We start from the raw sequence: 11,123 nt of genomic DNA on the forward strand, positions 1-11,123 counted from the left end.
TTTAAATAATTTAATTCATAGATCATGATAGAAATTTATAAGCCACCTTGAAAAAAAATGATGTGGACTCTTAGGTAAATTGAAAAAATACTGGTGTTTCCAAATATTTACCAGCGTTGTGCACTGTTTAATTACTAGCTCAATTAAAATATAAAAATAATCATTTCTATATTCATAAATACATGATCCATATTTGCAAGAAGGATTTTTTTTAAGATTTTATTTATTTATTTGACAGAGAGAGATCACAAGTAGACGGAGAGGCAGGCAGAGAGAGAGAGAGGGAAGCAGGCTCTCTGCTCAGCAGGGAGCCTGCTTCCCTCTCTCTCTCTCTCTGCCTGCCTCTCCGTCTACTTGTGATGCGGGACTCGATCCCAGGACCCTGAGATCATGACCTGAGCCGAAGGCAGCGGCTTAACCCACTGAGCCACCCAGGCGCCCTGCAAGAAGGATTTTAATAGAGTTCAACTATTATCCCAACAAAGCTCTCTCACGTGAATGGGCAGATCAAGATATCAAAGCCACGCAGCAGAAGAACAACCCAAACCTCCAGCCACACGACCAAAGACGACTTTGGTTAAACCAACCACCCTCCTACGTGAGGAAATTGAAGGAACGGCAAAGACAAAAGGCAAAAGATCTGTTAATCAGAAGGAAAATGTGAAGAGATTAACTCAGAGCGGGGGCATAGCATCCTTCTGCAGCAGGTGACTTCTCCCTGCCAACTCATCTGCCCGTTAACCCCTGGAGCTCAGCTCCATGGCAGCAGGGATCTTGGCATCTTACCCATATTGATACCCTTAACGTTTAGACACAGGCTTGAGGACAGTAGTGCTTGGTACATATTTATCGATCAAACCGATGAATGAATAAATTTTAGAATGCTACACACATAATGTTGCTTTTCTTTAGCATCATGTCAATCATGGATCTATGGAGTATCTGGCTGGCTTTATAAGTGGCATAACCCAAGTCAGTTAAAAAGCATGTGATATTTTGAAATGGTCATGGGCAGCCGGCACCAGGACTTTCGAGCTACCCTGTCTACTCTTTTCCCAGCTGGCTGTTTGGAGGGGCAGCATGGCCAGCAGCCCTGGTGTCCTTCCACTCTCCAAGTTTCCTCCTTGTTCATTACATTGGAGAAAAATCATGTTTAAAAGCAGGAGGGGGGGGGCGCCTGGGTGGCGCAGTGGGTTGAGTTTCTGCCTTCGGCTCAGGTCATGATCTCAGGGTCCTGGGATCGAGTCCCACATCAGGCTCTCTGCTCAGCGGGGAGCCTGCTTCCCACCACACCCCTCCCCGCACCTATCTCTCTGCATACTTGTGATCTCTGTCCGTCAAATAAATAAATTAAATCTTTAAATAAATAAATAAATAAATAAATAAAAGCAGGAGAGGGGCACCTGGATGACTCAGGGGGTTAAGCCTCTGCCTTTGGCTCAGGTCATGGTCTCAGGGTCTTGGGATCAAGTCCCATGTTGGGTTCTCTGCTCAGTGGAGAACCTGCTTTCTCTTTTCTCTCTCTCTCTGCCTACTTGTGATCTCTGTCAAATAAATAAAATCTTTAAAAATAAATAAACACAGGAGAAAACAGTCACATTTTAAGAACTACTGTTTTCAGTAAAAGCAAAGGATATGGAATATCTTCCACTTTTTTTTAAATTTTTTTAAATTTATTTCAGCATAACAGTATTCATTGTTTTTGTACCGCACCCAGTGCTCCATGCAGTCCGTGCCCTCCCCAATACCGACCACCTGGTTCCCCCAACCTCCCACCCCCCACCCCTTCAAACCCCTCAGATTGTTTTTCAGAGTCCATAATCTCTCATGGTTCACCTCCCCTTCCAACTTCCCTCAACTCCCTTCTCTTCTCCATCTCCCCTTGTCCTCCATGCTATTTGTTATGCTCCACAAATCAGTGAAACCATATGATAATTGACTCTCTCTGCTTGACTTATTTCACTCAGCATCATCTCTTCCAGTCCCGTCCATGTTGCTACAAAAGTTGGGTATTCATCCTTTCTGATGGAGACATCATACTCCATAGTGTATATGGACCACATCTTCCTTATCCATTCGTCCGTTGAAGGGCATCTTGGTTCTTTCCACAGTTTGGCGACCGTGGCCATTGCTGCTATAAACTTTGGGGTACAGATGGCCCTTCTTTTCACTACATCTGTATCTTTTGACAGGAAACTCCTGGGATTATGATCACAGGAAGACCAAGTCTGCAGGAGGCAGTAAGGGTTCAGCTGTGGCAGGACAAGATGTTCTCATGAGAAGGAAAACCTCTTCTATGGGGTTTATAAATCAAAGAAGCTGTTTCAAGAGAGAGACCACAAAAATACAGAATTTGACTGCATTATTCAAAACAGCTAATTGGTGTCACATATCACCAAATTCTTCACTGGCTTAGACTGGAAGTGTCCTATCGTTCCTGACTAGAATTAAATTACTTACCATTGAAGAATGAATTTAGGGATCACAATACACAATTTTTTGGATCTATACAGGAAGATCTATACAGGACTGAAGGCAAACAAGGATTCATGTTTTCTATAAGGTAGGAGGTTGGGCTTGGAACCTGGAGCAGGTGTCCCAGGAAAACCAGGCTGAGTTCTGCACTGTGTTGACAAGACCCTGAGAAGAAAGGCACTTGAAGTCCTGATTTGACATATCGACAAAGCATGGCTCTATTAATTCATGTGGACAGAGAAGGCGAGTTTCACCAAGTTTAGAGCCTCATCAGGAAATGCTTCACCAAACATACATATTTTTAATTGAATTCTATTGATATATCTGGGAGATTTTTGTCTAGCCCATGTGACCACTTTTTAAGGCTTTTTAAGGAAATTAGGTCTTCACATCCCTGTGTCCTGTACTTACTGCAGCATTCCCCAAAGGAGTTGCCAAAACTCTCCCATTTTATAGTGTAAGTAGGAGTTGCAACTTGGATATTGGAACAATGTAATCGTAGGAGTTGCAACTTGGATATTGGAACAATGTAATCCCATCCATGTTCTTTTATTTATTTACTTAAATAATCTCTACACTCAATGTGGGGCTGGAACTCACAGCCCTGAGATCAAGTCATACTTTCTTCCAATGGAGCCAGCCATGCACCCCAAAGTCCCATCCATGTTAACACAAATAAACATATCATTCAAAAATAAACAAATCTGCCATCTGTTATAGTAATGTTTAGTATTACAACAGGTGTCTTTACACTTGGCTTTACTGTATTGCTTATTTTTATATTCCAAGCCAAGAGTGGATTGGGCAGGGGGGAAGATCCCCAGAGTGAGAATTCTGTTTCTAGTCCCAGATCCTTCTTTTAAAATATTGTAATTGCATTTAATTTTTTTCAGTGTTCCAAGATTCATTGTTTATGCATCACGCCCAGTGCTCCATGCAATCCGTGCCCGCCTTAATACCCACCACCAGACCCCTTTCTTTCCAGCCACTGCCAGAGCTAAGTCCTATTCCCGTTTGATCGTTGTGTCTTCATCTGTAAAATTAGAAGCTGGATTAAGTGACCCCAGATAGCTCCTTTCGGTCCAGCCTGTTATGATGGATCAGGGAGATGACATGCCCGTCCTGACTCCTATCATTTGGGCGGTAAAGACTCCAGCGAAGATGCGTGCTCATGAGTCGCTTGAGCACCAACATCCGCGACCTCACGATAGCGTCCTTCGGAGTGATGTATGCTACGCTTCTTACACTAGCTTATTTAGGCGACTTTATTTGGAATTTGTTGACATTTACCATTTACAGCATCAACAGATTGACATAGGAACCTGTCACCCTGCCTGCATGAAAGGGGGGACATACTGTGTTGATTATAGCTCATCCTTGCACTGAAAACACATATCATTGCACACCATCCTCAATTCATATGCAAAATGATAACATCCTTAGATTTTTTTTTCCCCATCAGAAGGATTCTTTTTGTAAGAATCTCTCTATAATCAAGCCAAAAAATGTTCTGTGGGAAAATAGCTCTAGCGAATTTGAATCTCAGGGACACCTGCTGAACTCTCAGCAGGGAAAGAACTAGTGTGTGTGTCAGTGGGCAAGTGAGGTAAAACTTGTGAGATTTGGGGCTTGAACCCTGTCCTAGCAAAAGTAAATGAATTTTAGAACCAAGATTAAAGACTTTTCATGCCTCTCTATGACAGTATTAAAAACCAGAGGCCAATATTATTTTAAGAAGAGACATTTTAAGGTAAAAAACAAACAATGAACAAAATGAGAGAAAAAGGCATCCTATGTAACTCTAAAAATTATGGCAGGAATACATTTGACGATGGGGTGTGAGAACTTCACATGATGATGATTTTAATGTGAACTGTAAGACTCACGTGCGATCACGAAGCCACCTTCCCTATCAGGTATCACGCATGTGACCATTTTTCAGGGACGATTCTGAATCCAAGAGTTCACAAAAGAAGCCTTCTGAACTTGTATTGTCTCAATTTTATCGTAGAGAGGTCAGATTGGGTTGTGCGAGCAGAAAGGAAATATACATTCCGTTGCCAGCAGGGTCCTGAGTACAATGAAGCAGAAAACAAACTGGGAAAGGTCAAGCCTGCCATTCACTAAATGTCCAAATGGGAAATTTTGATTTTTTTAAAATAAAAGGTAATTTGATCCATCACAGCTGAATGTTACATTAGAAGATGCCCCACTTTGCCCTAATACAAACACAATAGTGCTTCAAGGAACAATGTCCAGGAAAGCCCTTGGGTCTTGGGGAATATATTGATTTCATCTGAGTTAATAAACGTGTAACAATGAGACCCGCTAATCGGGGACCCTTGGCAGAAATACCACCCTATCCTCTCGGGAAATGTGCGATTTCTTTATTCATATTCACAGACCCCAACGTGGCCTCAACAAAAGAACTTTTCAAGTTCTTGAGGGGCTGTCAGTCAGGAGTCTGGTTTAGTTGGGGACAAGAGAAGATTGCTGATTCGTTTATGAAAGCAAAAAAAACAGAAGACACAGACCTAGGAGATCCTAGTGGACCTACTGAAAATAAACCAACAAAACAAACCAAAACAAACCACTCCTGGACCAGAGGCGGATTCTGTGTCTGGAGCTGAGCTCTTGTGCTAATGTTTCTGCCCACGAGGCTCACGGCGTGTTAGAATGCTGTACTTCAAGGTGCAGGCGGGGTGTCCTCTCGACTCCCAAAACAACCAGTGAATACCCACCTCTGTCTCCACATAAACCAGCAGATGGTCCAGCTGAGAAAACCCACGTGTCAATCCCTTTGAAGGCAGACAGACAGACACACTGCACCTGTTGTTCCCCAGGGAGCCAGGGACGAGGGCCCGTACTGCACTGACTGCTGGTTTGGGCCCGAGGGTGTGTGAGATGATTCAGGCGTAGGTTCCTTCATGTGGACTCCTGTCTTCCAAAGCAACACCCACCTCTTAGCTTTTATTCATCGACTGACTTCACCGAATTTAATATTCTAATTAAAAAAAATCATTGTAATTCAAACAATCACAGTTTCCATGTGGAAACAGACTTAAAATCCTTTGCATTTTGTAACCTAAAATAGAATTTTAACACCTGCTCTAACTTACATAATTCCATTTTAGTTTTCTCCCACACAAGTGACCCTAAGATCTGGGCCTCATGTCAGACGGTGCTCTGATGTCGTCAGAGGGATGGTAGGATGGTTCTGTGCCTGCTGAGGGAGGTCCTTAATCGGGTAGAAAATAAAAGCTTAATTATGAAACCGGCACTTAATAATGACCCAATACTCTGAGATATGTATATACTCTTAGATGGCATTATCCTTTTTCGTGTTTTTGTCGTGGTGGTGGCTGTGTCATAAAGCAGAACGCAGGGGCTCGTGGGCTATGGAAACAATATGTCATTGTGTTGTTGGACACACTGTCTCTCGCCGGTCAAGCGTCCCAGACTGAGCATTCTTTGATGACCTACATTTTTTTTTTTCCTTTCGATCCTGGAAGTTACCAACTTTAATCTAAAAATATTTAAAGTTTTTATTTTATCCCTTACTGATCCTAATCTTTAAAAATGTTTTTAGAAGATCAGTAGCTTTAGAGGAAACACTGATTTCCTGTTTACTCCCTTTTTCATTGTTGAGTGCCCCTCTTCTCTCCTGCATGTCCTCTGGTTTAGACCGGACTTGTTGTCACTGCCTCTTCCCCAGGACACCCTTTGAGCTGTGTGATACATGGCAGAGGGAGTTGTTTACTTCTGTGTGTAAATAATGATTACAGAGTCTTAACCCACTTGCATAAATCATCCTACAGCGAACAAGGAGAGAAAACAACAAAAAGAAACAGTCTGAGAATGTAATTTAGTGGGTATTTTTTAGTAAATCACTGAAGAGTTTCAGTTTACAAGTGTCTTTGTCACTTGTCATGTCCACGGAATAACATTCCCCAGTCACAGGTGTAACCCTTCACGGCCCCATTTCTTTATTCCTTGGTGGTGGGTGGTGGGGACACGATGTTCGAGTATCTCTTGACATTCAGGAAGTGGCCTTGAGAGAGCCGGTCTTCCAGGGGATTGACTTTCCAAGGACGCTAGCCGCGTGCGGGAGTTGGGGCTTGATGGCATTGGACCTGAATTTGATGTCTGCAGCAGATACGGGAGAGTGGAAAATTAGTGGGATCTCCAGCAATTTCCCTGAACTCTCCCAGCCTCGGCTTACTTATCTCTGAAGTAGGGATGAGAGTGCGAACACACACAGCTCTTGGGGGATGACCGGAGGCGGACCCGGAGCTTCTCCTGGGAGCACTCAGCTCCCCCGTGGCAGCACGCACTGGAATTATCATGAATGCACCCTCTTACAAACTCTCCCCCATTAGGGAGACTCACGGGCACAATAAAGAACGCTTCTTCCATTGTCCATCCCTCCTCCATGGAGCCACAGCCTAACTATCGAGGCGGCTCCCTTCACACTCCCATTGGCACAGCGATTGGCGCCCGGAAGGCGAGGACTCGGTGGCAAGCTATTGTTCCTTCTGATGGCAGACTCACACAGCCCCCAGTGAATGCACAGCCACCGACTTAACCAGAAAAAGAAGAGTGGCCCAAAACACAGCAGAAAGCACAAAGCACTATTACAGAGAACAGTCTCTTACTGTCTGTCTGGTTTCATTCATTCCTTCGTCAGCTGCGAGTACCTGACTAGGGATTTCTGCATGGGATAAAGAGGGAAAACATCCGCTCATTTTTTGTTCTGTGCAATAAAAGTAAAGCAGGAAAGACATTATAGGTCACCCATGTGCAATTTGGGGGAGAGGATGCTTAAGAGAATTGAAGAATAAAATATAATTTCTCAGTTGAAGGGAGCAGAAGCAGAGAGATTTCACACGTGGTGCCTGGAATTCCCACTCCTCCCTGGCAGTGGGCTTCAGGGACACTCTTGTTTGTTGTGGTCCCCACTCCCCACTTATTTTGTTCTCTTTTCAGGATATCGCTGAAGGGATCGCAGTGGGAAATTACTTGTGCTTGTCAGTTGATTGTGTAGTGAGGAGGCCGGTAGGGTTGGAAGCTGAAGGTCTCTATCCAGTGCAGAGCAGATTGAAAGGCAGTGCCCTGGAACGGAGCGCGCTAGCTCTCACCTCCTTCTTGACCTTGACCTCCCGGCCAGGCCCACCGCCTCCCAGTGAGGCTGAGATAAAGCTCACAGAGCACTTTGTCCTCATCCAGCCTAGCCTCAACCATCACATCCACTTCAGAGTCTGAAATGAATCCTCATTTCTGAGGATGGGTAGGTGGACTGCTTGGATTCTGTTCTGCTTTTTGATTAGATAATGCTCCTCTCTCCAGAGACCAGAAAGACTTGCCTGAGAATAAAATAAAAGGTCAAGCAAGCAGCCTACACTCTTTCTACCAAGGAAAAAGTGTAAAAACATAAAGCTGGTAGTTTATGGCCCCCCTGGTGGTGTATCTTTGTGGTGGGCTCAGCTCTGGGCTATTCCTAATCAGGTAAGTGACACGGATTCCTAAAGATAGATTTTGAGGTCGTATAGGCTCAAAATTCAGCATTTCAGATCATAAAAGTTTTCTTTGTTGGAGTGCGGAAGGTCATTTGCTTGCCAAATCAAATGCCGAGCGGGCCGGCCAGCAGCCAGGTGGACGCTCCGCATGGACGCAGTCTGCCTGATGGTACGTATAAGACATAACCAAGTGTGTAGTAACTCCAGTGTCACAAGGAGCTATTCTGCATCCACATGGGCTACTGGAGAGCCGATGAGTTGAAAATTGCTCAAAATTTAAGGAAGTCAAATAGTTCTTTGAAGGTACAGCAGTAGGAACGTCCTGGAGCTCACCACGGTCAGCGGTGGCCAGAAGGAGAGGGGGGATCCCACCACTGGGCCCTCTGCTCTGTCTCTGCTTCCGTGGAGCCTGACTCTCCGGCGACCCAGCCATGCTCCTCACTGCCCACTAGCGTGCCTTGTGATTCCCCCAATGACAGCTCACTCTGGGTCTGTGCGCCACATTCCAGCCCCCCAAGACAAAGACCGCCTGGTTGACCCGTCAGTGCGGGGAGCCAGCTCACTGCCTCCCGCGCATGCCGGGGCTCCTGGGGCTCGAGCCTGTCCTGGCCAATAAGGCAGGCAGAGGCCAAGCACGGTAGAGGGGCTGTTCTGTCTGCAGAAGGTGAGTGGGAGCCTGGAGGATATAATTTTAGTATATTGGTCATACAGATGAATACATTATCCCACAAGCTTCATTGTATAAGGAAGTTTTTCCAGGGATTGTAAAGGAACTAGAAACACTTTCAGCTTGCTTGCTAACTTATTCACATCTCACTAATCAGTGGAAAAATTAGCAAGCAAGCCAAAAGTTTTCTAAATCTTCCTAAATAGACTATATCATGCTCACAATAATATTAGGTACAGAATTATCCAATTAAAAGACAAAGATTTCCAGTAAGGAATAAAAAAGTAGATAATATATGATTGCATCACACAAATAAAACTACAAATTCCAACAGGCTCAGTGTACATTCATCAAAAATATATACCAGGCAAATAAATAAACTTTCAAATGAAAGGAATTAAGTATGGCTTTACTAGTATCATTCAAAATAGTTTAATATAATGGGTAGTACTAGAAATGAAGGAATCATGTTGAGTTGTTGAAACACAAAATACTAAAAATACAGAAAATGTAACAGGTTTAAACTTAATACACCAAACTTAAAAAAAAGATGAAATGGGAAGCCTGAGTGGCTCAGGTGGTTTACCTTCTGCCTTCAGCTCAGGGCAAGATCCCAGGATCCTGGGATCGAGTCCCACATCAGGCTCCCTGCTTAGCAGGGAGTCTGCTCCTCCCTCTGCTTGTGTGCTCACTCGCTCTCGCTCTCTCTCTGACAAATAAAATCTTAAAAAAAAAAAAAAAGGTGAAATGAAGAGAGCAAAACCTACCATTATAATTCTAATGGATGATGTTATCAAACTCTTCTTAGCAAATGATAGATCAAACAAAGCAAAATAATTATAGTAATCTAATAAATCCAAAAAAGATAAGACACAAACTACCTACCTAACCAACAAACTTGAGACAACACATTTCAGAGTTGTGTTTGGGTGTCTGCTCAAAGAGGGCTTTCTTGGCCACCACCTTTTATTCCTGTAACTTATTTATTTGAATGGCAATTTTTTAATCTGTCCGGTCTTACTGAGGCACAAGCTCCATGAAGCCCGTGACCATGCCTGTTCTGGTCATCTCGTATCAATAGTACTTGACAAATGCCAGGAACACAAAGATTTTTTAATGTATTTTTTAATGAATGTGAGTCAAAGAAACAGAAGTAGGGGTTCATGCAGTGATATTAAAAACTATATTTGGCTCAATTGATGCTTTAGGTAGGAAAGTGTAAGGCCAAATTTGAGGCCAAATGACTTGGCATGACCAGGTAAAGAGTACGAACTTCCACATATTTTTCCTACTTCTTTGGCAGTTTGAACTGTCGGTAAATTTTTGTTAAATGCATCTGTCAGCTTTGTGTTCACAGATGAGACAGAATGGTTTAGAAGTTGGAGTACCAGTGTGGAAGCTGTTGTAAATGTTGCCATGTGAGCTGGAGAGAGCCCCAGTTCATTCCATTAGATCGGAAATGTAAAAGAAAGAAGATTGAATGAACAAAAGAAGGAATGAATGAATAGGGTAACTGGCTTGATATGGGTGAAAATTAAAGGGGGATCAAACATGGCTTCCTGCACTTACGCGCAGCAGACAAAGGGAACCACCTTAATCCATGAGTCAGAGGCACAGATGATTTGGTGGAAGATAGGTTGAGTTTCTTTACAAACATATTGAATTGATCACACAGTTGAGAGTCCATTTCTGGGCTCTCTGTTCCACTGGTCTATGGGTCCGTTTTTGTGCCAGTACCATGCTGTCTTGGTGATCATAGCTTTGTAGTAAAGCTTGAAATCAGACAATGTGATGCCCCCAGTTTTGTTTTTCTTTTTCAACATTTCCTTAGCAATCCAGGGTCTCTTCTTGTTCCATACAAATTTTAGGATTGTTTGTCTGGCTTTTGGAAAAATGCCAGTGGGATTTAGATCAGAATGGCATGGAAAGTATAGATTGCTCTAGGCAGTATAGACATTTTAACAATGTTTGTTCTTCTGATCCATGAGCATGGAATGGTCTTCCATCTTTTTTTGCCTTCTTCAATTTCTTTCATGAGTGTCCTCAACTTTATGGTCAAATAATCTCTGACAAAGCAGGAAAAAGATATCCAGTGGAAAAAAGACAGTCTCTTCAATAAATGGTGCTGGGAAAACTGGACAGCTATGTGTAGAAGAATGAAACTCGACCATTCTCTTACATCGTACACCAAGATATACTCGGAATGGATAAAAGACCTCAACGTGGGGCAGGAATCCATCAGAATCGTAGAGGAGAACATAGGCAGTAACGTCTTTGGCATCGGCCACAGCAACTTCTTTCAAGAAACGTCTCCAGGGGTGCCTGGGTGGCTCAGTGGGTTGAAGCCTCTGCCTTCGGCTCAGGTCATGATCCCAGGGTCCTGGGATCGAGCCCCGCATCGGGCTCTCTGCTCTGCGGAGAGCCTGCTTCCTCCTCTCTCTCTGCTGCCTCCCTGCATACTTGTG

The sequence above is a fragment of the Lutra lutra genome, chromosome 12, assembly GCF_902655055.1.
Source record: "Lutra lutra chromosome 12, mLutLut1.2, whole genome shotgun sequence".
Taxonomy (NCBI): Eukaryota; Metazoa; Chordata; class Mammalia; order Carnivora; family Mustelidae; genus Lutra; species Lutra lutra.